Source organism: Podarcis tiliguerta (genome assembly GCF_965153285.1).
Source record: "Podarcis tiliguerta genome assembly, chromosome: 10".
NCBI classification, from domain to species: domain Eukaryota; kingdom Metazoa; phylum Chordata; class Lepidosauria; order Squamata; family Lacertidae; genus Podarcis; species Podarcis tiliguerta.
Window position 1 is genome coordinate 24719626 of NC_139543.1, and position 26821 is coordinate 24746446.

The window sequence follows — 26821 nt, forward strand, 5'->3', positions numbered from 1 at the left end:
TTACCACCACCTTATTCAAATTGGAGCCCCTGGCTGTCACCATCCCTCCATCCAGAGTTTGGAGCGGCGATCGTTTGCTGGTGGCCTGGATTGGGGAGTGTCTGCTGCCCCCAGCTCCTCTGCCCTGGGGCTGGGAAGGTCGGGATGCTTGGGAAGCAGTGGCGGAGGCCAAGACGCGAGCCTCTCCTGCCCTCCTGCCGTGCTTTCTTTCCCGGCGTGTAGCTCAGCCTCTCCCACCCAGGCCGAGGTTGACAACAGTCGCCATTTCAGGCCCGCTGAAGGGGGCAACAGGCTGCCTGCTTTGCCGAGCTCTCTCTCTCTCCCAGCCAGCCACCCCCCAGTCGCCGCCAGAGGCTCCACTGCGCGCACGCCAGGCGGAAACCCGCCTGATTTGGGCCAGGCTCCTTGCAGCCTGTGCAACTGTCTGCGTGGGGGAAAGGAGCTGTCTATGCTGAAGCAAGCCAACGCAGCTGAGGATTAGGGTTTTAAGAGGCCCGCTCGTCTTTCCTTCCTCCTCCATCTGTGCCACGCAGATTTGATGAGTCTCGGTTTGGAAAAGGGGCGCTTTGGGGAGAAAAGCTCTTTCATAATCAAGGGGTAAACGATCCACTTTGCGAAGCAATGGTTTACTTCGCTCCAAAAGAACGCATTGCCTTATTATACAGAAATGACTAGCCAGGTGGTAGCCTGAGCGGAATGTATATCAACTTTGTTTTTCCAGAAAATGCAATCTCATAAATGGGTCATTCAATTATTATTACTTCATCTCGCTTTCGTGATCTGTGACCTCTGCATTTCACTCTTGAATATGTGGGCATGGGTGCATGCATATGATATCTAATGGAATGTAACGGAATAGCTACATGTTTTAATAACAGGGGGGAAAGCAAACTAAGTAGCAAAAAAAGTCAGCATTCTTGTATATAAGGGTTGTTTACAAAGCCAACTGGGATTAAAGCAAGTGGTGTGTAAACAACTGGACTTGATATGTGAAACAGGAATATCCATAGGGGGTGCTGAGGTGACTTACTGTACTACTTTCCCCATCTTTGATATTCATTAGAAAATGTCCATGAATGCAAGCAATGCAGCGAATCTCCTGGCTACAAGTGTTAATTAACTTGGTTTTGGTCTGCTAATTTTCGGGGGAGCTGTGAAAAGTTTTGGTTCAGTGTAGAAAAGGCATGTCAACCTGAGCTCAGAATTCCTGTGGCTTAGTTAACAATACACTGCTGTTTTTATATTGATTATACAGTGAAACAGCTGTTTTCTTTGCTATGTTCGTTCTAGGAATAACACAAATGCTTCAAGTGCAGGCTATCACCAGTAGAAGATTGAGTATGTTGTCAATTATAGCCAGGACCTAAAAGAAAGAGAGAGAAAGAGCAATTGGTTCAGAGCACTCAAGGGTGGTTGGAACTTGTTGGTCTTGGACAGTAGACTCCCATCCTGCAGGATAAGTAGTTCTTAAAGCTGGAGGGAGCTTCAGTTTTAAGTTTGTGGAATGACACAAGTCAGGTGCTCAAAAGGTGGAGGGGGTGTATAAAAATTCCGTCAGGTGCACCTAAAGTAGTAGTTTGGATTGCCAACCCGTATGTGAAGCCTACATCTAAGGACGTAGTAACTGAGTTTGGCTTGTTATTCAGTTTTGTTTTGTTCAACTACAGTATTGTGTATTTGTTTGGCACTTTGTGATTAAACATAGTCTAATCTGCATCCTCTGAAAATGATACCTTTTATGAAGATGTCCGTACTCATTCTGAGATCAGGGGTCTGTTTCTAGGAAACTTCAGCGACTGAAACTTGCAATCCTGTATGCACACACTTACCTGAAAGTAAGACCCATTGAATTTGAATAGATATGTACTAAAACTTCACTGTGAAACATGTTATACTTTCATCTTTTTGTGAGCATTTTACACATAACAGAAATAAGTAGCATGTTACTTAATATTAGTAAGGTGAGTAAAATCAAACCTATCACTTTTCATTTCGTATCTTTAAAGGGGCATAGATTTGAATAATATCTTAAATGCTATTGGTATGATACAAGTGAGAGCTGCAACAAAATGTTGCAGTATAGAGTACTCCTGCTCACCACTCCAGTCAACTATGTCCTCCACAATATTCCTGCTCTCCTTACATCCAGATATGTGTGGTTTCTCCAACAGTCAGGCAACATTCCCTAGCCACAGCACTGCTCAGACTTCAGTGCACTTCTGCAAACTTTGGATGTTTCCCCTTTTCTGCTGATATCTTTCTCTTCTGTGTGGATGGTGCTGTTTTAGTTGTTTAGGCAGTGGCACCAGCTTTGAACATTAGAAAGAGAGAGACTATGCCTCCCCCCCCCAAAAAAATATATATCTGTTTTTCCAAAACTTGCTAGGAAATTAATTTGTAGCTGTGATTGCTAAATGCAACCCAAATGAGTGATATATCTGTGTTCATGGTGTTAGTATCTATAGATTGCTATCGATGCAAGCTATTTTACAGAGCAATTCATTCACCATTGTTGAAATAGTCCTTTTTAAAGCACATTATACAAATTGCAAAATGCCAGTTAAAAAAAACACATCCTGGGTGGAGTTCAACATGGTACTTTTCCAATTGTTCTGTCTGCGCAAGCATTTCGGTTTGCCAAAGTGGTATCATCCTCCATCTCCTCCCCCTCCATGCTGGTTCTCCCACACACACACCCCCGGCCAATTTCAGGGGGTGGGGGAGAGGAGAGAAGGGAAGGGAAGCCCCATTGCACAAGAGGAAGTTCTCATGCACAGCTTCTGCTGATGGTGCTGTTAGATGCATGTATAATTTCTGACCTATGACATGACACTAATCTCTGTAACAGGTACTAATTATCATAATCGGACAACTGAACCATATAAATCAACTGCTGGTTGATGTAAAATATCTAGGACCAAAACCATATTTGTTGCTGGTTAGCTTGCTGCCATCAGGGCCTGCGTGCAGAGTGAGATGTCACTCAACAAGTAGTGTGATCAAGTACAAAGATGGACTTACTGTTAAGCAGCATGAAACAGCCTCTTCAGGCAGTAGATTCCAGAGGGGCTCCATCTTCCCTTCCAAATGTCATTTTTTAAAGAAATGAGTGGGGAGAGATGTCATGTGTGACATCCTGCTCCACATATGACAGTATCTGAGGATGGCACTGTAATCCTGGGATGTAATCCTGACACAAAACTTGATCCAACGCCTTACCTGTACAGGGGCTTCTTTGAATTACCTGTTCCTTCTGTATGCTGAAAGGATTTCAGAGTTACTTTAGTTTGCGGGGGGGGGGGGGCACATCCCTTTTGGCTCCAGAATCTAAGTGAAATGGAAGCTGTTGCACATCTGAGAGCTTGTTATGCAACACTGGAGCACATATGGAACTTTGGCTCCCAGCCACTGATTGTGAGGAAGCTAGAGCTCTTGTATTGTATTATTATTTATAAATGGATAAAATGTTCCCAATGCAAATGATGCTTAAATCAGTGTAGGTGTTACCAGTGCAGTGAACTCTATTGCATGGTGATGTATATGAATTCTTAATAATCAACTAGGTAGCCTTTATTTTTCTAACCATAAATATAACAGGGGGAAAGGAACTGATATGGTATAAACTTTTAGCTTTCTTGTTGGTATACAAAATTTAAACCACAACTCAATAGATGCGATTTTATTTTATATAGCCCATGAAGCTTTAGTCTGAAACTGAGTATAAATTTTAGAATCACCAATTATATTATTATTATTATTTTTAAAAAAGACTGGTTAGGACTATTAAGCAGCTCAATTAAATATTCAGCAGAGCAAATCAATAGTAAATAAATCCATACTGAATATCCACTGATGGGCCATTTCTGTAATTGCTCCAAATCACTCTGTGAATTACCATATTATAGTCCTCATATTTTTGTTTTGTCAACCTGCCAGATATCTGTTTGGAGGGAGTGCAAGGAGGCTTTTAAGAGACATTAGGAAGAATGGCAGTAGATTTTACTTTAGTTTTATTCTGCTCTGCGAATACAATTTTAAAAACCACAGCTGAAATCCATACAGAAAAGTGTGTTTTTCAGCAGTGTAAGCTGTGGGAATAATGTAGGAGGTCATATGTACTATGCATTGAATTATTTGCTTTCCCCTTCTTGAGTGGGCAGGCAGTATTCAAAAAATTCAGCACATGTAATATAAATAACTCTAATTTAAATTTTGTCAAGTATACTATTTAAAGTCACTTTGTTTATATGTTTAGAAAATGCGAATAAATACAAATTCACTTCATCAATTACCCTTCAATACATTACTTTGCAAGACTAACATGATGTCCCACGAGCTTCATAATACTCTTATATGTTGATCAGTAGGCGTAGTTTCAGGCTAGCTGTACTGCTTTCTTCAGAGGCACTGAAGACTGGCTGAGCTTTTCAGTTATTTACCTCAATAGAAAACTGAAAGGGGAAAAAGTGAACAAAGGAGGTCTGTTTTGCCTGTCCCACTTGCTGGGCTGTTGTCTTTGCCCTTTTCAGTGAAGGAGGGGGTAGAGCTGGGTCAGAGTTGAAGAACACTGAAAAAGAATTCAAGTCTCATGTCTAAATGTGAATGATAGCTTAGTTTGAGTGCAGAGTGCATTTATTGAATTGAAATTTTCGTATCTGCTGGAGCTTTACGTGACAGATGGTGATGAACCAACACATAGGAGGATAGATAGAAATGTGTTCAGCCTCTGATTAAGATGTGCAATAAAAATCTAGTTATTTGACAAGGTTATAAAAAATATTGTAGGTAGTGAGACATTCAAATGTGATTTAAGGCCAAGGCCTTGGATCCATCACACAATCAAATTTACTTGTCTTGCTAAATTGTTTCGCCTACACTCTTCTTATCTTCTTCTGCCTTTCCCATGTGATTGTGCGTTGAGTACAGAGACCTATTAATCTTGATAATCAATGAATTAATAATGGGGAGCTTATTTTGCATTTTTTTGTTTGATGTTTGACTTGGATGACTTGACACCTAAAAACACGTGAGATGGAAATATGGTGCTTTTCTGTTCATAGTTTAAAGCAGAAAACACAATGATTACTTTAAAAATAACTATTCATCAAGAAGATATAAATCCTTGAATTGGACACTTTTCTGTCAACACTCAAACATTTTTTGTGGTTGTTTTTGATGCACAAGGCATGTTTTGGTCAAAACATTTTGGATGTGACAAGAGAATCTCAGTACTGGATTGGGTAGCTTTTCAAATGACCCCAGAAGTGAATTAGCAATTTAAATTGTCAATTTAACAAGCTATAATTAAGTTGGGACAACTTGTAGCTCTTCTAAGGGGCTTAGAACCCATGCAGGAGGGCTATAAATTTGAAGCCTGAGGGTTTTTTCTTAGCTCTCATTATGTGATGTTTCAGCTGGAAAATCCTGGCACTCCCGCTGGTATATGTGCTAGGAGGATAAGAGCTGATATCTTTAAATATTTATTTATTAAATTAATTAAAATGTCCTAGAGATAGCTTGTGAAGGATCTGTATAATTAGCCTGCAGAATTCATCTTGCTGTATGTATTCCACCCCTTCATTAACTTTCTGTTCTAGCTGTTTTATACCTAGCGGTGAGCCTAAAAACTGCTGTGGGCACATGAATATCCTTTGTGCCAAAAAATGTCAACCCAGAAGTTTACATCCTCTTAGGGGGTCCCACTCATTTACTCACTCTATCTGTCTGTCTGATGGTAATGGGATGGACGTTACAGAGCGCTGGAGATACAAAATATAAATATATTTACCTGATTAATGGATGTTAAATGAAATGAATGAAATAAAAATTATTTCCCCCAGTACTTTCATGTTGTTTGCTGGAACACTGGAGACAAGGGGTAGATTTATAGAGAATTTAGGTAAAGTATTGTTTAAATAGCTTCATAAATGAAAGGGCAATATTTTATTTTATTTTATGCAAGGCAAACATTCAGGAAAATTGGGTGAAATATATACTTCGGTCAACTCAGCCCTCCACAGTCTCCTCCTTGCTGTGGCTACATCTTTTCATATGCTAAAAAAATGTTACTGTAGACCTCTGTTAAATAAAGCTTACTTCTTAGTTAAGTTTTGAACCTCCGCTTAATGTATAATATCAGTTTTCAGTTCAGTTTTAAAACCTATAGTGTATGTTTAGAGGCACACACATTGAGGAAGGCATGGATATACTGTACTGAGTTGGATCTCTGCATTCTTAGAGGGGCTCAAACTCTGCATTCTGTGTCTGATCCACACTTGTCCACAGAGCACTCAGTTAAACTACGGAGTTCACCACCACAAAATATAGCAATGACCACCCACCTGGACAGCTTTAAAAGAGAATTCCAAGATAAATTATTGGAAGAGAAGGCTGTCATGGTGGCTACTTGTCATGATACGTATAAGCTACTGCAAGGATTAGAGGCACTATGCCCCTGAACACCTTCGGCAGCATCATAGAATCTTAGAGTTGAAAGGGACCATGAGAATCAACTAATCCAACTCCTCTGCAATGCTCCTTCTTCTGCTGTTGCTTCCATGGCTCACTTGTGATCTTTCTATAGTGGACTAGATAGGCCAGCAGGGGTGGTCAGCAGGGTTGCCTTACGTTCTTATGGACCCAATCTCCTATGATTCTTCTATGAAGGAGATTTGATGTTTGAAGTGCTGCCGAGAGCTACACCGTGGTTGGTATCCAACGTTACCTTCCATGTGCAGAACAGAACTTTCCCCTCTTCTGTTTTCCCCCGCAGCCTCCTGTTCACCCTCAAAATCATCTCCAGGGGTTTGGGAGAATCTCTAGAAGAATCTTGGAGTGAGAGGAGAGAAAGGGGAAGTCCCCTTGTGTGAACAGAGTTCCGTTCACAGAACACTGGACATAACTCTTTCTTCCTGCTGCTGTTTTCCATTCTTCTGCGGCTCTGTTTGCTGCTGCATGGATGTCCTATTGCGCCCTGCATGCCACCCCAGTTCCCCATGATGTTAGCTATGGAGAGCATTTGTTAGAGCCTTATTTCTAGAAGCGCTTTGATCTCTGTACAATTTATTCCAGTGTTGTTGCAATCTGTTGAGCTGCCTTTGATTTTTGAGGGGGGAAATCCATAAAACGTAGCTCAGCAGTAAACTTTGTCATACTGAAAATGCTGCTACTAGCCAAGCATAGCATATGCTGCTTTACCGTAAAATTCAGAAGCAACAAAATGACTAATCCCCAAACAGGATAGTGCATGGATAGTGTCAGCTGATGCTACTTTGTGTTTGCAAAGATGCCACTGTGTGCACAGATGCTACAGTGAAAGCATTCCTTCTACGAGTTATATACTCGCCACTATTCAGCACCTCCACAATTTTGCACCCCTGAATTATAAAGGCTTGCATATGGAGAGCCCTAGTAGTTAGATTCGTGTACACTTGGAAATGTGCTTGCTTGGTATGCATGAAGTATTTTGTTTTAAAGTAAATGACAGGGACAGAGCAGAACTCTATAGCTAGAATACTGGCCACATGCAGGCTCAACTCAGAACTCAGTCACCCTGAATATTTGTTTAAAGGTAAAGGACCCCTGACAGTTAAGTCCAGTCGCAGATGACTCTGGGGTTGTGGTGCTCATCTCGCTTTACAGGCCGAGGGAGCCAGAGTTTGTCCACAGATATTTTTCCGGGTCATGTGGCCAGCATGACTAAACCGCTTCCGGCAAAACCAGAGCAGTGCATTTACCTTCCTGCTAGAGCGGTACCTATTTATTTACTTGCACTTTTTGGTGTGCTTTTGAACTGCTAGGTTGGCAGGAGCTGGGACCGAGCAACGGGAGCTCACCCCATTGCTGGGAATCGAACCACCGACCTTCTGATTGGCAAGCCCAAGAGGCTCCGTGGTTTAGACCACAGCGCCACCCTGAATATTTGTTTACCCCTCTTCAAATCAAAGTATGGCTGAAATCTAATTGTTTTTATTAGGGAAGAAGTTCCTTTGAACATAACTGGGATTCCAGGTAAATGTGAAAAGGATTTCACTGTAACTTTGTTTTACTTGCATTTTAAAGTAGTTTTCATAGAACCTGCTATGCCATTTAACAAAAGTAATGATAGAAGGTGAATCCTGATCAGGGTGATGGAGAAGGTGCTTAAGCAGGCTGAAAACCTCGAAGCTGCTATTTCCATTAAAGTTTCCATTTGCTGCAAATATCCCCTGGGAGTATTTTTTGGCATAAAAATGGCACAGGGTAAAGGTTAACTGTCCCCTTTACATTCTGCAGTCCTGTCTGAATCGGGGCCCTCATGTCTGCTTAAGAGTGGTAGATCTTAAACATTCTATTGTGGTTCGAGGATCCGATCCTCGTTTGGTGGAATGAAGACACACGCACATGTAATATAAGGTTAATGGGCAAGTAAAGGCCACAACTTTATTGATTACAGCAAGTGAAAAGGTATTGGCTTAGGCATTGGATCACGTCAGTTGACTCCACCCACTCGGAGAGGGGTGAGTCTAAAACGGGGGGTTTATTCACCAGTAGGTGGAGCCTGTTGATGCTAATCCAACTATAAGCTCTCCCCTGATGTCACCAAGGGTCGTGGCATGGCCCCCCGCCACATAGGCATCAGACAGGATCCACGACCGCCGGATACCTTTAAAGGAATACCCAAAAATTGAAGGCGTAGGCGATGGCCACACCTAGCCCTTCCACACACCACAAACACATTCCAATGCCTAACCTACCCACCAATACCACGAAAGTTGTGACGTTTGCTATGAGGTAGGCGAAAAAACCACAAAGCCTAATGCCAAATGGAAAAATTCCTACCAGCCCCCCTGGAGAACCTGGGCGACCAACCTAAGGTACATAGCAAGGCCAAAAGGGGAACTGAAACCTGAGATCTAAGGGAGTGGAGGGTGGGTGACTCGCGACGGGACGACGGGAAGTGAGGCCGCGTGGCTGACGCAGCAGCAAGTTAAGCTGCAGTCCACGCCCCTTCAGCGCCGACTGGTTGGGCGCTTACCCGTGGGCGTGGTGCGCCAGCCAGGTGAGTGGGAGGCAGGGGGCTAACGCCCCTTGCTTGAGGCGGTGATCGGATCCCGCTCACAATCCCTCCCCTCTTGCAGTAGGAGAGTCTTTTTAAAAATGGTATTAACATAATGTATAGTTTGGGCCTTCAAGTGTAGAAACAAACTCTGGCCTTCCCAACAGTTTCAGCATAGCAACTGTAGACCAGCTATTAAATCACCATGTTGCCAACAACTTCTAGAGCTCCATATCTAGGCCAGGTCTGTACCATTCCCCCCAATGGGTGACAACTTCTAGAGCATATCTATAGTATAATGCTGAATCGGGATGTGTGCAAAGACAGTGCTCAAAACAAACCAACTACTTTTGCTCCTGAAACAAATCATAATCTCTAACAAGCCTTACACTCAAAAGGAAGAGGATGAAATGGACTGGAATTTGTGGCTGTGTTACTGCAACCTTTTATTTCACAGCTCACTTAATTCTGATACTCTCTCGTCCTATTAGAGAATTAAGTAAAAGAAATGACCTTTCCTCATTTCTACAAAGCAAGTGTAGCGTGTCTAAGTGGATCTTTTTGAGTTTTCTGCCTAGGTAGGACAAAACTGAAGTTTCATTCATCAAAAGGTTAAGAACCTTGCAAGAAGCAAGGGAAAATTATTTGAATCGTACAAAATATTACAGCTGTATGAGTTTGTTTGGATAATTATTATCATTTCCATGGAAGATAGATTGGCTAGCATAAAACAATATTGTGGTATAAACAAGTAGCATCAACAGTTTCAGATCCAGGACTCACATTGCTGAATCAATCTGAAACAGTGGCATCCAATTTTAATTTTTTCCTCCTGTGTATACCTCCAATCCAAGCCATTTTTCTTTGGCATGTCATCTCCTGTACTTACCTACATTGCAAGCAACCTCTTCTTCCTAAGGAACCCTGGGAATTGTAGTTATGTGTGTATGGGTTGGGGGAAATGGAGATCTATAACAAAACTTTCTAGGCAGGTGTACCTAGGGTTTGGCAAAACTGGCCCCAACCAGAGACACGGGCCTGGGGCATGTGTGCAAAAAATCCCCTATAAGACTTTGGAGTGATTGACATATGGGTGTGTGGCAACATGTCACCGCTGTCACAATGATCTCAGAAGTGGGAGAAGCTTCTTGTCCTTCTAGCACCGCAGCACAAAGGCATTCAATTTGTTTCACCCTTCCTTTGGACCCTCACTCCAGACGCTTTGAGTACTTGGGTAACATAGGTAAAGGTAAAGGGACCCCTGACCATTAGGTCCAGTCGTGACCGACTCTGGGGTTGCGGCGCTCATCTCACTTTACAAGCCGAGGGAGCTGGTGTACAGTCATGTGGCCAGCATGACTAAGCTGCTTCTGGCGAACCAGAGCAGCGCACAGAAACACCGTTTACCTTCCCGCTGGAGCGATACCTATTTATCTACTTGCACTTTGACGTGCTTTCGAACTGCTAGGTTGGCAGGAGCAGGGACTGAGCAACGGGAGCTCACCCGGTCACAGGGATTCGAACCGCCAACCTTCTGATCAGCAAGTCCTAGGCTCTGTGGTTTAACCCACAGCACCACCCGCGTCCACTTGGGTAGCAATTAGAAATGTAGCAATTTCTAATTGGCTCTTGTGGTAAATTGTTGTTTTTTCTGGAAGGGGCACAGGGGACCCTTTGTATGCCTCTTTTTCTAGGATTTGCCCTTAACAACAGAATCTTATGAATTCTTAGAGGAGCTATTACAGTTAGTATGGAAGTAGTAGCCTTGTAGTGTAGAGATACAGCCTCTCTTTCTTTCCTTGCCCTCAACTTTCTTTCTTTCCTTCTTCTTTTTTTCAAAAAAGCAAGTGTTGTGACACTGAACTTGGGTTACTGAGCTCCTTGGGGTCCTGAATCTCTATTTAAAGGCTTTAAACAGTCAGTAAGCTGCAGAAGTTTTGTTTCTAGTTGTGCCTTGGACCAAAACCCATGGCATACCAACCACAGCTTATTCTTTTATTAACACCAACAGGGCAGGGACAGACTGTGTGAGACTTCCTGAATCAATTGGTGTACAGGTAGCTCACTGTTTTCACTTAAGCAATTGCAGCTTTGCCTGGGTCGTGGTGGGGAAATAGATAAATAAATGGAGAGGGGGTGGGGAACGACGGCCCACCATTCACTATTCCCCACTCCCCATTTATTTGTTTCCCACCCACCAACCTGCATCCAGTGGACTTTCCTTGCTCACTGGGCTGTGGGAAGCAAGGAAGCTCTCAGAGCCCTTGCGCCTCTTTCCCACCTCACTGAGCTTTGAGAAGGTGGCATTAGGGCTCTGGAACCATCCTTAGAGTCAGACAGCCAGTGTGGTGTAGTGGTGAAGAGCGGTAGTCTCGTAATCTGGGGAACCGGGTTCGCGTCTCTGCTCCTCCACATGTAGCTGCTGGGTGACCTTGGGCCAGTCACTCTTTTCTGAAGTCTCTCAGCCCCACTCACCTCACAGAGTGTTTGTTGTGGGGGAGGAAGGGAAAGGAGAATGTTATCCACTTTGAGACTCCTTCGGGTAGTGATAAAGCGGGATATCAAATCCAAACTCTTCTTATTCTTCCTCATGCCACCTTCCCAGAGTGCAGTAAGCAGCCCTCCTGTGTGTGTGTGTAAGTTCCAGGGGTTCCTAGCTTTACACAATTTCACATTTACATGTGGACCCCTGGAAATGAACCTTCGTGTAAGCTGCAAGTTACCTGTATTTACTATTTATTTACTTTTAATTTCCCATCTTGCCTAATTTTCTGATGAGACACAAGGAGACTAAGAAATCAATAATGGAACAAGATAAGACAGACAACATCCCCCAAATTAAACCCAATCTGAGGTCATTATCAGAGTGAGGCTGGGATTTGCATTACAAGATGCATAACTTGGAGAGGCAGAGATCCTCATTGAAATAGTAGATAATGGGATTTGAGGAAAACCTATTTTGTTTTCATGGTGTAATAACTGCTGTCATAAATTTTAAACTAGTTACCTTAGGAGCTATCTAAAGAGAAAACATTAAATGTTCAGAAATATCCACTGATAATAAGGTGGAAAAACCAAGGGCTCCCTCCCCCTCCTTCCATGGCAACAATTCTGCATGGCTGCTCTAAAGGGTTCCCAAAACAATATTGCAGCGGTCCAAGTGCATGCTCCATGCAGCAGAACACTCAGAGAAAATGACTTCAAATAAATAAGTGAATGTTAGTTTTGGATGAAAGTACATAGTAAATGTCACGAGTAATTAAGCTTCAGAAAATGTCTGCAAAGTCTCAGATAGTTCCAGTACTTTGAGTTCTTGACCTTTTTAATTAATGAAATTTCTGAAAGTACACTGCTGGCACAGAAGGCTTGTTTTATGTGACTCTGCTTTGTTGGTTGTGCCTTATTTTATGAATGCTTAAAACTGTGCTGTTTCCTGAAATTCATTCATTCCCTCTGGTGTATCACTGCACTTTTCAGATATAGTTTCCAGTTGGTCACAGCTGACCACAAAGCTTATATTTTATTCCTAACTTCACCCTTCTCTACCCAAACAATTTCTGGTGCAGCTAAAATATATTCAGCTTCAAGTGACATGATTGGATAAATGTGGTGTTATGGTACCTGTTAAATGTAATAACAATGCTGAACTTAAAACTAGCATTTTTATTATATTTTACAACTAAGGTAACATTAAAAATAAACTAATCATATATTTCATTTACATGGTACTAAACTGTTAACTGGGTTAGAAATGAGGGCTGGATGTTGCTGCTATTTCCAGGAACAGTGTGTATATTTGCAAGAATATAATTTTCTGCACCCGGTATTCTCATAAACTAATGAAAGGAAAAGGCACTATATGGGAGGTAATGTATCTGGTCACTGGCCTGTGCTTGATTGTCAGTAATAGAACATGTTACACATCAGAAGGGGAGGGAAAGCTAAGCAAAGAAATCTATAATTTCTGCTGGTTTTAATTAAGGGAATCAATACCATTATATTTGCCCTTCTCTCAAGTGCTAATAAATGCCTTTCTCTTAACAGTTTCAAATTAAAATTAATTATAAATAGTCTGATACATCTAAATGGATTAAAAATAAAGATTTCTAATGCACAAGGCAAGTTGGTATAGATGACACTTACATGCTTCTCTAAGTTGAAGCCTAATTTTAAATTCAGTTGAAATTAATGAGATTTATGTAGATACCTTTATGTTTATTTTACTATGTCTAATGCTGATTTACAACCTGATATATCTTTAAAATATCCCTGGGTGTGTCACTATTATGCCTGCTTTTTAGGTAAGTAACTGAAACTAACAAATACGACTTCTGGTTGAAGATCATGTAATAAGTCCTTGTCTAGTTAGGTATCTACTTTGTTTTTATCAGTCAACAGTTTGATATCCTATGTACAGGAGCAAATTGTAGCTGTTGGTTACCAGCATGTATGTTGTTAGGATAGAAACTAGATCAGCAGAGTGATTTTTAAAAATTTCAATAGTACTGCTTCACATAATTACTTTGTGATTGGGGTGCCTGCTTATTATGGTGATGTTAAGTCTGCAGGGCAGAAACCTAATGCTATTCTTCCTCTACCACATGTGTGGCTAATTCTCAATTTCAGGGCATAATCTGGCTCCCTAAGCAGTTTTGTTCTGGACACAGAGACAAAAAATAAAAAAAAATAAAGTGAAAATAGCACTGTGATAGGCAGTGAAATTTAAATATTGCAACCTAGCCCAGCAGCCTGATTGGGTGCAATCTTCTCCCTCCCCAGTAATCAGATCAATCATTTGATGAGATGGGAGAGGGCAGTAAACCCACCACTTCAGCTGATTTATACAGATCAGCTGAGGGTGTTTCTGTGCCCTATAAATGTGTGTGGTAAGTGTGTGTGGCGGGCAACACCCAATTTTCGTCACATTTACTGCTGTGGCCTCTGGAATGTTGGCCAAGGCTCTGGGGCCAAGAATGTTGATCTCACCTGCTCTAGAAGGTTGGAAGGGTAATCCCAAAATGTGTAGGGCATAGTTGTGAATGATGTTGAATCTTTGAAGGGGTAGGATATAGAAATACAGGCATCCCCCCACACAACGAAACATCAAACATTTAAAAAGTCATAATAGAGGGCTACCACCAGATGTCTTCAGAAAGTTGTGTAGTTTTTTATCTGTTTGACATCTGATAGGAGGGTGTTCCACAGGCCGGGTGCCACTACCAAGAAGGCCCTCTGCCTAGTTCCTTGTAATTTCACTTCTTGCAGTGAGGGAACTGCCAGAAGGAACTGGACCATGGAACTGGACCTCTGTGTTCGGACTGAACGAAGACACTCCTTCAGGTATACAGGGCCATCTAAGGAGATGATTGTAGACTATGAATGGTTTCTGCATGACAGCAGCAATGCAAGATAGAATGGGGGCAGCCTGTGAAATGGGATTTGGAGAGAGCAGGTGGGTGGGTACCATAACTTTGGGAAGAGTCCTTGTTCAGCTGGGCATTCACAGCGTCTTCTAGGTCCTCTGGCAGTTGCTGGAGTTTTCAGAATGGAAGGGGTGGGCCAGAACTGCTACCAAGCAAGGGATGTCGCAAAACTCAAGCTGACCTATTATTTTGGAAGTGTGTGTCTGTGTCTGCAGGGCTGGGTACCCTTTGATTGCCCTGCACAGCATCCTGTGGAAGTTATGGGCTTCCTTAGCTCCAAAGAAATTGACAAAGCTGTAATCCCATTCATATGAACTCATAGCAAAGTGAGTGCTGTTTTCCTTCCCTGCTCACCACAATCCTTGAGCAGCATTGGGACTATGCTACGTGGATGTGGCTCCCATGCCACTGTTTGAATGGAGAAAATGTGACATCCATTTGATAAAATAAGCCAGGATTGTATTCAAGTTGTAGCAGGTCAGATCACAGTTATGGTGCAAAATCTATCATTAGGCTTAGGTTATCTGACCCATCGTATAGGGAATGTTGACTCTCTCTTTTCATTCCTAAATTTTCAAAGCTTGATGTACTTATGATAATAGTTTTCTTTTAATTAATCAGCAGAGAATTCGAGGTTTTACAATGAGCATGGCTTTGATCTAGGAGTTCATTTCTTGCAACTTTATTTATGCCAGGAACCAATTGCATTATTTTGGAAATATAAGTGAAGAAGTGTTGCACTTCCTAACTATGGCTGAAAAATTGATGAAAGCAAAGGTAAGCTAGAAGGAAGTAAAATTTTATTTAAATTATTTCTACCTTGCTTTCTAATTTCTAAGAAGTTTGCAAGGGGACATTAAAAATGGAAACCACACTATTAAAAACAAGAACATAAATTCATTATGAACAGCAAAAGCATGAATAAAAGCATAAAGCAGCCAGGCAGTGAAACCTCAGAATCAAAAATAAGTTTCACGTAACATTCAGATTACAGCTCGGGTAAATGAAATAGTTTACCTGGGTTTGGGGCTGGTTAGTGCTGATTGGGAGACTGCCTAGGGTCCAGCGATGCAGATATCTCTAAGGGGATATTTTCAAACTGATGAACCTTGACAGAATGCCTTCTCTTTGATCATGATCTGCCTAACTTCTGATGGTGAGAGGTTGTTCCATTCTTGGGTTGGGAGCAATGTAAGAGTTTAATCAACAAAACTAGTACTTCAAATTTAAAGTATAAGGTTGTAGACAAGTCCTAATGTAGTTCTAGCTTGCCCAACAATTATTGTGGATTTGTTTATCCCATCAAAGCTAGAGCTGCCATAAGTCTGGATTTTCGGGGATTTACCTGGATTTCAAAGGTGGAATTGACATCCAGTGGGAATTTGTCCTGGATCTTAGGCGAGTCAATCGAAAAATCACACTTCGGGGGGTCCTGGTTTTTACTTTTTGAAATATGGCAACCCTATCAAAGCAGAACTTCTTAATCTCCTTAATATCTTTATAGTATCAGTACAATAGATTATTACATCAAAGAGCAGGGGTAACCAATGTAATGTCTTCCATATGTTGTTGGACTCCAAGTCCCATCAGTCCTAGGCAGCATGGTCAACTCTCAGGGGTAATGGGAGCTGTAGTCCAGCAACATATGGAGGGCACTGTATTAGCTGCCCCTATCTTAAACGTTTCTAGGAGTTGATAATTAAGTTGAGGTTCACCAGTATTCAGCCAATCAGTATTTATTGGTCAAACCATTATGGCAGGGGTAGCCCTCCCCGCCCCCCGATGTTATTGGACTCTAACTCTTATCATTGTGACAATTTGCCATGAGGTGTGTGTGGGCTGATGGGAGTAGAGTCCAACAATATCTAGAGGGCACCACAATGATTATCCCTGTCTCAAGAGTGCACCAGGTAATATATATTGCACTGGACAGCCACGAGTAAGAATATACTTGGAGTGGCTGAGCAAGGGATGCTTCAGAGTGTAATGCGAAGCAGGAGACTTATCGACAAAACTACATCACTGTCTCTATGTAGACATGAAGAGGTGAGGTTGGCATATTACCTTAGTTCAGTAACACACTTTTGGACAACCCTGTGAATGTGTTGACTGACATCATGCTCAAATTCTGGATAATATTTCCATTGACTACTGTGAATCACATAGAAATGTATGTCTAAAGTGATCTTTCCGCTATTAGTATTTGCCAGTTAAGGGCGGGGGGAGTGAAGTGCAGAGCTAATTCTGCAGTATGTTTAGGTAACCCACTATACAAACTCTAGTTCCACTTTGAAAGGTGAGAGTGAATTGTAGTCAGTTTTAGTGATGATAAAATTCTTAGTAAAGAATATTGTAAATTTGTTCTAACACAGAAAGGTGAAAACTCTCTCTTTTTTAAAAATCACCAGTTGACTTTGGGTTTTGCCTGACAGGCTTTATATTCCTTTATTCAAATAATGAGGAGCAATATTGTTATTGTCAACTGGAAATGCCAAGTGCATGTTTGGCTGAAATGACTTTTATTCCCCATACAATTTATTTTTCAGTGCAAAAACGGAGTCCTTTCCTTAATGGGTAGGAAATGTCACAAATTATTCTAGAGCATAAACTAACGAATTGCATATTCGAATGAAAAAAAAATTCCTGTCACATCCGTCCAACAAACAATTTCACTCTAAATATAATAGAAATGGTTAGTGTATCTCTAGAAGCAAGCAGGCCACATTATAATTATACATTGAAATTGCTTTCCAGAGGCAGATGTCAGTTTAGTATATTAATCCTGTTATTTGGTGCATGTCGACAAATCAGTAGCATATGAACCTTGCTTTCTTACATTTTAGGTCAATGACTCTAAAGGCAGAATTCTCCAAATTTTTTCCACATTGTTATCATTATAGGATATTTTTTTTTTTGATTTGGGTTAATATTTAGGTTTCAGTAATCTTCATATTTAGTTGATTTTTATGCACTATAAGTAGAATGAATATTTAGACTAGTTATTATTATGAAAAGGAGGACTATGTTTGTTTTAGTTAGTTCATTCAGTTTTCAAATGAAAGCAGCTGGGGGTTCTCATTTCTAAAAATAAAAATAGTGTTAGGAGTTTGGGTGCCAGAGTTTGTGGGTGCAACACACCAATACTTCCTGGATTTAGTAAGTGTTAGAATTTAATCAATGCTTGGAGAGTTAAACTGGAAGTCAGACTCCTAATAGATGAACTTAGCTTCCCATGTTGAGAACATAGGCCATTAGCAGTGATAGGGAGATGGGCCATCAGCAAGCCAGAGACTTTCTGCCAGCCAACAGATGGGTGAAGCCCCCCGTCCCGTGTCCCTGTCCCCAGAGCTCTGAGATAAGCAATGCCAGAGTTTTTGTGAGGAGGAAATTATAGGATTTGAATTGGCTGTAGTGTGATTGAGGGGGAAGGTGCCAGTCTGTGAAAAGCAGCAAGCTGGAGAGTGGGGTTCAGAGCACAATGTGGGCTGATGGTTTGAATCACAGGCTACAGCAATAGGAGAAACAGGACCTACTTGGAGTGTAATGCTCCATTAAGTGTACATGTGCAAGTAAGCCATATATCATAAAGACACCCCAGTGCCTCATTTCCAAAGGAAACGCAGACCCTGAGTAAGTGCCTGGACTCTTGGAATCTTGCACTGCTGTGGAAATTGGGGAGGTGTGTAACAATAGTTTGCTGTACAAAACAAGAACTAATTTTCACACTGTCCATTAAAGAATGAGAGAAAAATGATTGTGTGCATCATTGGCTATCAATATTCTTTATAAAATACAGTTATTAATGGATAAGAATATATTAGTAAAAGCGATTTATACTGTGGTAGGACATGCAAAGTAATTTTTTTTTAAAAAAAGCAGAGCAACTGATGAGAAGGTGCAGGTGATAAATGAGTGAATATCTGCAGCTTAGGCGCCAGGCAAAAGCTTTCCTCTAGGCCTATGGTCTTTACCTAACTAAAGCTAACTTTTAGAAGTGGGTGGGATGTATTCAGTGCCCGTCTCTGGTTTTAACGTATCCATGTGGGGTTGTTTGTTTGTTTGGTGTTTGGTTTTAAGTCGCTTTGGTTTGCCTTGGGCAAGATAAAGCGACTAACAAATTTAATAAATGATGATGATAATAAAGATATGATAAGAGATGTTCTAAAGTTTATGGAGTTTCAGACTAGCATCACTCTTGTGTTGGCTTAGAGTAATGTTACCTTTTGTTGCTTGATTTATTTAGGCTACATGGGACTATACTATGTTCACAGGAAGTGCTACACTCTGCAGCAGAGACACTCCAGGTTGCTTTAAACCAGGCCCAAAATCTTTCCTTTTTTTTCTGTGAAGGACCACAACCACAGGAAAAGTCAGCTGGGTGTCAGGATCAGTGGTGGGAAGAACTATCTGTCTCTCTCTTTCTACCACCCTATCTCTTTGTCTTGCTCTCTCATCTTCTATCCTCACTCCCATTCCTCTCTCTTTGAGCTCCTGAGCAAGGCAGCAGCTTAGCGTCATATGTTATCCTCTGCAGGAAGGAGGAGGAGGAGAGTCCCATACTTCTGGACTGAGTACTAGGATCAGGGCTCTTCTTCTTTCCATTTGGTGTACATAGTAGCGTGGTAAACTGGAGATAGACCCTTTAAGAGGCACAGCAGGAACTGCAGAGCCTGGGATACAGTACATCAGCGCCATCCATGAGGGGATTCTCTCCTGTTGGTCACTTCGTTCCATCTCTTGCTGACCTGTTCATCTTCCTTTTTCTGTGATAGTACTATTTCACTCTGCTCCACCTTTTGCCTCAACAACCCAGTATGGACCAATGGAATAAAGGAATTAACCCTTCAAGGCTCCACTCAGCATGTTGTTGTTTTTATAGATGTATGTCAGACTCTTTAGGAATTAGCATCTTTTTTAGTAATTCTATAACAACAATAAATCACCTTCATATATTTTCCCATTGTAACTGCAATCTCTCTCTGGAGAGTTCTGCAGGAGCTTTTATTGATGCCTGTTTGTGAAAGCTTTTTTCCCCTTAGTGTTTAACATTTCTGCAGCCTGTTTGGTTTGTATAGACTCATCAGCCACCTCTGTGTATGTGTGGGCTTGCATTTTGCTTGCATTTAAAATGTTTGCTCTTTGTATAACATCAAATCATTTTTCAACAAAGCAATGTTTTAAACAATTTTTGTTGCAGTTATCCCCTCTTTGGTTTCATTCTGCTAGCTCTCCTTTCTGGTGTTCAGACTCTGTTAACTTGCATATTGAAGACAGAAGTGCCTGGTGTGCTCTGGTCCAGGGGGTCACAAAGAGTTGGACACGACTAAATGACTAAACAACAACTTGCATATTCTGTGCTTTGAAAATGAGATAAAGGTTTCAGTTTATCTCCAAGGTACTGCCAACTTATCTTCAGGTGGGATGCCCATTGCCAACTGCGCTGATGACTCTGAGTGCAGTTGGTTTAAATTAGTTGGACGTGGACCTGAGAGAAGCTAGGTTCCATCGAGGGCCGTCACCAAGTCCCACCTTTTGGCTGGCCATGATTGACCCATTTAAATTCAGATTGTGGAAAGCCTTGACAGTCCCCTGCAGCCAGTTGAGGTTGATGACACTGTTGGCTGGTCACAGGAAAAGGAATTTTTCACCCCTGGCTCACCTGTGGCATGGGGGGAGGATGTCTGCTGAGAAGGCAGCAGATCCAGCCTCCAAGGGATGAGCTCCAGTCATCGCTGCCACTGTGGCAGCGGTCTGTGATGCATTCATTGGATTTTGCTGCCCCTGTGGATCCTGCCACCCAAGGCAGTCACCTCACCTTGCTTCATGGGTGGGCCGGTCCTGCAGGTACTTCTTGGGGTATTAGCTCAGTGCCACCTAGAAGAGCTAAACAAGATACAATTAAGCTTACACACTGGTGGTAAAGAGATTTTTCCACAACTGTATAGCAAATGATCTGATATTTGTCGTCTTTTGCTGGTAATGAGAGCTACAATACTTCCTAATACTAAAGCAGTGTATATTTTGTTGTTGTGGCTCACAGACATGTTCTGCTTGAATGTGGGTGCAAAGATGAAAGAAACAGTATGCAAACCATTGCCGTTCATATGTTTCTCTTATTGTTCTTATAAGGCTTTTACCGTGTAGACATAGCCTGCCTATTTACTTAAACTCAACACACAGTTTGTGATTTGAAATGACTAATAAGGCAATTCATTAAGTAAAAAGAGCACACTTAATGATTTCTGTCAGCTGGATATAACATAAATTGTATCAAGAAAGCAGAGGCAAGGACAGATTTATGGTAAGCAGAAAACAATTATTGGGCAAAGTTGGCATTCATTTTTCATTAATATGGAACACATTTTGTCATTTAAAGGCAAATAATATGTATTAGCCAATGTGTTTTATTCAGAAATATTGCATCACTAAGATTTTAATATAGACACTTTCCCCAGAAATTCACAATTAATTTATTTTCATTTATGAACCACTTCCTATAAATCACCTCAAGGAAATTTAGCAATAAAAACATATAAAAAACAATTTCATGTATGAAACATATTCCTATGACAATACAGATATAGGCTCGGATAAAAAAAATCCCACTAAAAGGCTTGTTAAAAAATGAAAGCTGCTCAAAAAACAATGCTTGTCTGACATACTGTGGGAGGGAGTTCCAAAGGGTAGATAATGCCATACTACCTAGGCAAGTCTGAATAAATATTTCAAAAGTAAATTTAGATAATCAAGATGGTATGCACATATAACACTGATCCTGGCCCAACTGTACTGCCTGCCAATTAGTTTTCGGGCCCAATTCAAAGCGCTGGTTTCGACCCATAAAGCCTTAAATGGCTCAGGACTGCAATACCTCAAGGACCACCCCTCCTCAAATAAACCAGCCTGGACCCTGCGATCTTCATCTGAGGTCCTTCTTCAAGACCCTCCTCCACAAGAGGGCCCGAGGGTGGCAACTTGAGAACAGGCCTTTTCTGTGGTGGCTCCCCATTTGGAGAATGCTTTCTAAAGGGAGGTCTCGCCTGGCACTTTCCTGACATGAGTGCTAAACAAATGCAGTGTACTTGCCCATAGTGGTCACTTTCCTTTGTCTTGTCCTTCAGATTCTGCCGTGGCTGCCTCTGTGGCACCACATTCATAACCTTCTAAAAACCAGATACCAGTAAACACCCCCTGAACAGGGAAACAATAGTGCTAACTTCTCTGGTAGATCTCTAATTGCCCTCTGGCTTTCCAAAGGACACATAAATAACAACAGCTTTAGCCTCACTTCAATCGGAAAAGAGAAGAGGAGGAGGAGGAGGAGGAGGAGTTTGGATTTGATATCCCGCTTTATCACTACCCTAAGGTCAAAGCAGCTGCAATCTCCTTTCCCTTCCTCCCCCACAACAAACACTCTGTGAGGTGAGTGAGGCTGAGAGACTTCAGAGAAGTGTGACTGGCCCAAGGTCACCCAGCAGCTGTATGTGGAGGAGCAGGGAAGTGAACCCAGTTCACCAGATTACGAGTCCACCACTCTTAACCACCACACCACACTGGCTGGGCTGGGAGAATAAAATAATTATAAATAAAACTTGATCAAGGGAGTGTTGTAATGTGCTTCCCTGGATGTTTTCTGGCTTCCTAGGGAAAAAAAATTAGATTGGTATTAAGAAAGGAAGTGTTTTTATAGTTGGGTCTAGACCACTGAGAGCCTGGGCTGCTCTGCCACCTTCACCAGGGTGGGGCAAGGATTTCCACAGAAACCGGCGCCTGCGTGCGGGAGCCTGGTTGCAACCCCTCAGAATTTTGCACCCAGGGCCATGCCCCCCTGTGGACAGTCTCATTTCAATTTGATGTCCACGTGTTACTCTGCTCCAGCATATCTTCAGAAACAATGCCTCTTGGATGTTCAGACTTGTCACTTGTAAGCAAATACATTAAGATAAACAGGGCTGTGCAGCCAAGCCTGCTCCCTCTGGCACACAATCTGTACACAGTTTAGTTCCGTCCATGAATGTGAGGCCAAAAGTCTACAACATCCTGTACTCATATTGCAGGGAGGGCGAGCGTCCATCCAACAGGCCAAACTTGATTTATAGAAAACTTTATTGAGGGCTGGGCTTTCTGCTAGACTTTGATTTGCTTGCTGTGTTTAGCAGGGAATTATATCTCCTAGTGGCTTGTAAAGAAGTAGGATGGATTTTGTGATATTCACATTTGATGAAAGCAGACTCATTAGAAACTTATTCTGGTTTACTCTCAGGCTTCATGAGAAAGGCATTATGGGAACCTGACAAACCTCACTGTCCGTGTACTCTCAGTCTGAAGTATTGACTCAGCTTGAAGCAGGTTCTAGAAATGGTCCACCACCTTCTTCAGTGTATGGTGAATGCTTGACCTTATTTTAGGAGATTAGTCTTTCTGGCAGTAAATCACAGAAACCTTGCAAGTGAAATTTATTTCCCCCCATACTACGAGAGCAGATGGTGTGCTGAACATACAATCAGAAATGTAATGATTAACATTTTCTCTGCTAAAATACACTTGCAGGTTTGAAATGTATAACTGGCAGTATTTCAAGTGGTTTGAATAACAGTTTAAACAAGTGTGCTATCTCTTGCTATCATATGGCCCATACTCATTTTTTTTATTATAATTCTTATAACAATGTGATGAAATAGCTTTTAAATGCAGATCAAATCTACCCATAGAGTCAAAAGTCTGGAATCAGCAGTTTTTATTCTGTATGAGGAAAATCTGGGACAATGATGACAACAGACTTCTATTCAGATAATAGCAGCCTGTTAATTACCATCTGTACAGTGTTCGTACATTATATTCTACTGTTGAATTGATATTTATTCAGTTGTGCTGGACTGGGTGCATTGTGGAACAGCGTAATTAGCTTTTAGAACTCAGTTGATTTTAAAATGTATTATTTATGTCAGAATTGGAACACCACCTGGCAATGTTTTCTGACTTGTTTATGGAATTTATCTAAATAATGCAATATGAATTAAGAAATATCTTTAAAATGGTGCAATACATGTGCATTGACCCTCTGAGATTCATTTGCGTGCTGAGATCCCCCAAACACCCCAAGCCCAATAACTCACACATCACACGTTAATTTTTGTTTAAGGTTTTTGGCATAATTTTGGCCACAACTTTATTCAATATACAAATTGTGAGTGGTTGCTTAGGCATTGGTTAAGACTAGCTGTCCCCCCCGCCTTGGGGGACAGCACTGACTTCCGGATTCCAGCGGAAGACAGTGTGGAGGAACAAGATCAGGGATGACTGGAGCTGCGCCACAGACCCTCAGCTTCTCCCCGCATGCTCCTAGGGGCAATACGCGGCCCAAACCCGATTCCAGGGGTTTGGACGAAAGGATGGTAAGCCCCTGAATTCCTTTACCGGAATTCTCGTGCAGCAGCAGCATTGGAGGGGCAGGCACAGCCAATCCATACCCCTCCACCAACCAATTTAAACCAATGCCTAACCGCCAACCTTACAAGTTGTGACGATTTGCTAAGCAGTAGGCGAAAACCAGATGGCACACACTAATCAGCCAAATGGAAAAATTCCTACCAGGCCCTCGCATCAAAGCGAGCGACCCCTAGACAGGCAAAGCAAGGTCAAAGCGCAAGCCCAAACAAGGGAGGGCGGGCGGGCGATCCGATGCCCACAGCGAAAGAGAAAGCAGCTAGCTGTGGGCCAGACTTAAATAAGCTCTGATCCCACCCCCAAATTGGCAACATGCTATTTGCCCCAGCAACATCACCACCAATCCACGCCAGGTTCCCTCCTTCAATTCTGCCTGGCAATTAAAGGGTGCTTGTCAGGTCCCAGCCGCAACACGTGCTCTCCCTTAGTGAGAACACGCTTTGCAAGGCAGCAGTAGAAGCTTATCTCTGATCATAGTTGCAGCTAAAAAAACCCCAAAATGTGTGAATATGACTAAAACATTTTTTTATAAGTGATTTTGTATGTTGTGAATGTAGTGTAGGAAAATTCCATGGGGCTGAATCCAGTCCTTGTCCCCCTGGCATGGAGGGGTTGGAGATTACTTTTGTTGATCTCTGCGGATCCTTCAGATGTAGAACTGGGGTTTGCAGAGGAGATGGAATTGGCAAAAGTAAAGTCTGTGGCTTGAAATCCTGCTCCACATCAGCCGGCTAAATTGGCCAATGGCTGGCTGGCTCAGAGGGGGGCTGTGCCTGAAGGAACAATCAGGCTTCCCTCAGGTCCACTCCTGGGAAATTTAAAACTGAGGTCCAGCTCCGAGGGCCTTCTGGCAGTTCCCTCACTGCGAGAAGTGAGGCTACAGGGAACCAGGCAGAGGGCCTTCTTGGTAGTGGCGCCTACCCTGTAGAACGCCCTCCCATCCGATATCAAGGAAATAAACAACTATCTGACTTTCAGAAGACATCTGAAGGCAGCCGTCTTTACGGAAGTTTTTAATGTTTGAAGTTTTATTGTATTTTTAATATTTTGTTGGAAGCCGCACAGAGTGGCTGGGGAAACCCAGCCAGATGGGCGGGGTATAAATAAGAAATTATTATTATTATTATATTATAAAACAGCTCCCCAGATTTTAAGTTTTGAATATATACCTTGTAGTCAGTATCTTTAAAAGCTTGTTTCCCCTGAAGTTCCCCTGGAGTCTGTGATACAGGAAGCATATATATGTAAAACATTCATAAATATATTGCTTGTCAAGGTTATGAACAATGCACATTTTTAGTCAAGGTAGAAAAGGCATTTTGCACATCAAATAACTGTTGGCAAAGGCTCAAAAAACAAGCAACAATAAGAAACAGAAGTCTGTCTGCTCTGTTGCCTGTCTTCCTCTAATACCCAGGCAAGCCTTCAAAGGTGTTGTACATGCTTTCTTTGAAGGCAAGGATTAAAAGGTCAGAGAAACATTGTTCTTGTGGCAACGTCTCCCCCCTGCCCTGTTTTGGTTATTGCATCCTGTTCTATGAGGATGTCTTCTTAATAGAGTCTTCTTTCTTAGGCTATTGTAACTCTAGATAGTCTGAATGTACTACGGAAGATCTTATCTGAAACAGATTGAAACTTTTATTTTATTTTATTTATATTTCTCACCCATAGGAGACCAAGATGGCATACAACTTACCGTAATAAAAATGCAATTACAAATACATTAAAGCAACCATACAAAAATCTCTATCAGCTTTGGCAGTTTATACAGTACATCAGAGGAATGCTGAGCTGTATAACCCCAGTCGACCTCCCAAAGCCTGCACAAATACATTTTTAGATGTGGCAAAAACTGTGTCAATGTAAGGGACAAATACAGCTTGATGGGCAAGAAATTCCACAGCTATGGGCATGGACAAGGCCCTATCTTGTACCACTGCTACAAACAGGGTCTGCCCTAGAGATTTTAAGGCATGGCTCAGTAGGTACTGGAGTTATGTTAAATTAAAAACAAAAAAAGGCAAAACAACCTTCTCATTGCTTTTTTTACAGTTGCTGAACTTGCAGCTTGCATGGACTCAGGGATGTAACTGAAAGAGTGATATATTATAGTAACCTGTTCCCCCCCTCCCCTGTGGAATTCACTAAAAGTTTCATTGCCTAGAACATCAGATCTCTTTTTATCACTTCTCTGTGTCAGCTGTGGGAGCTGTGAGCTTTGTCTTGGCATCAGAAAAGCCAGCACTTTATCACCCAGGAATACCACCCCCCGTGTTTTTCTGACAATAAAAAAAAAGCTTGTTCCTAGCATTGTTCATTATTTTCTCTTAGTATTTGTGAGTGCTAGGTGTAGTATACTTCTGAATGCCGCTGTTTTCCCTTGGGCAATAATAACATCCATCAATTTCTAACAGTTAAAGATTTTTGGGAGTGGAGGTTAAGTCAGAATAGAGTGAACATTCATAGATAGTAAAATTAAAAACCCTTGTCAAGAACTTGATTATTCTGCTGTATTGTAACTTTTTAAAAAAGAAAGGAAAACAAGAAAATCCATCACCAATACAGAGTCAAGCAGTTGTCTTCTGTATTTCTGGCTATGGTGAGATCAGCCAACTTCTGTGCTTACTGAGTTCTTTCTGGTTTAATAAATGAGTGGTTCATGCATTATTTTAACAGACACTTTAAAAGGCTCAATAAAAGCCCCCTCCCCAAATGCAAGATAAGACCAATTAGATCAGTAATACTCAATTTAATAGAGGGCTTCTAAGAAGACATTTGCTTAATGAACTTGCACTTGGTGCAAACCATTTGCCTTCATCTGATCAATTATGTGCCTTTTAAATGCATGCCGCAGACATCTATTCACAGCACAACAAATTCATCTTTTTCATTTTTGTACATTCAGGCTTCCGGT

At 41.7% G+C, this 26821-nt stretch overlaps 1 protein-coding gene across 36 annotated transcripts in view; it reads left to right on the forward strand.

The window, feature by feature from the left end:
* Positions 1-26821, forward strand: part of NRCAM (neuronal cell adhesion molecule) — a 138045-nt gene that overhangs the window by 1485 nt on the left and 109739 nt on the right. The window lies entirely within an intron of this gene.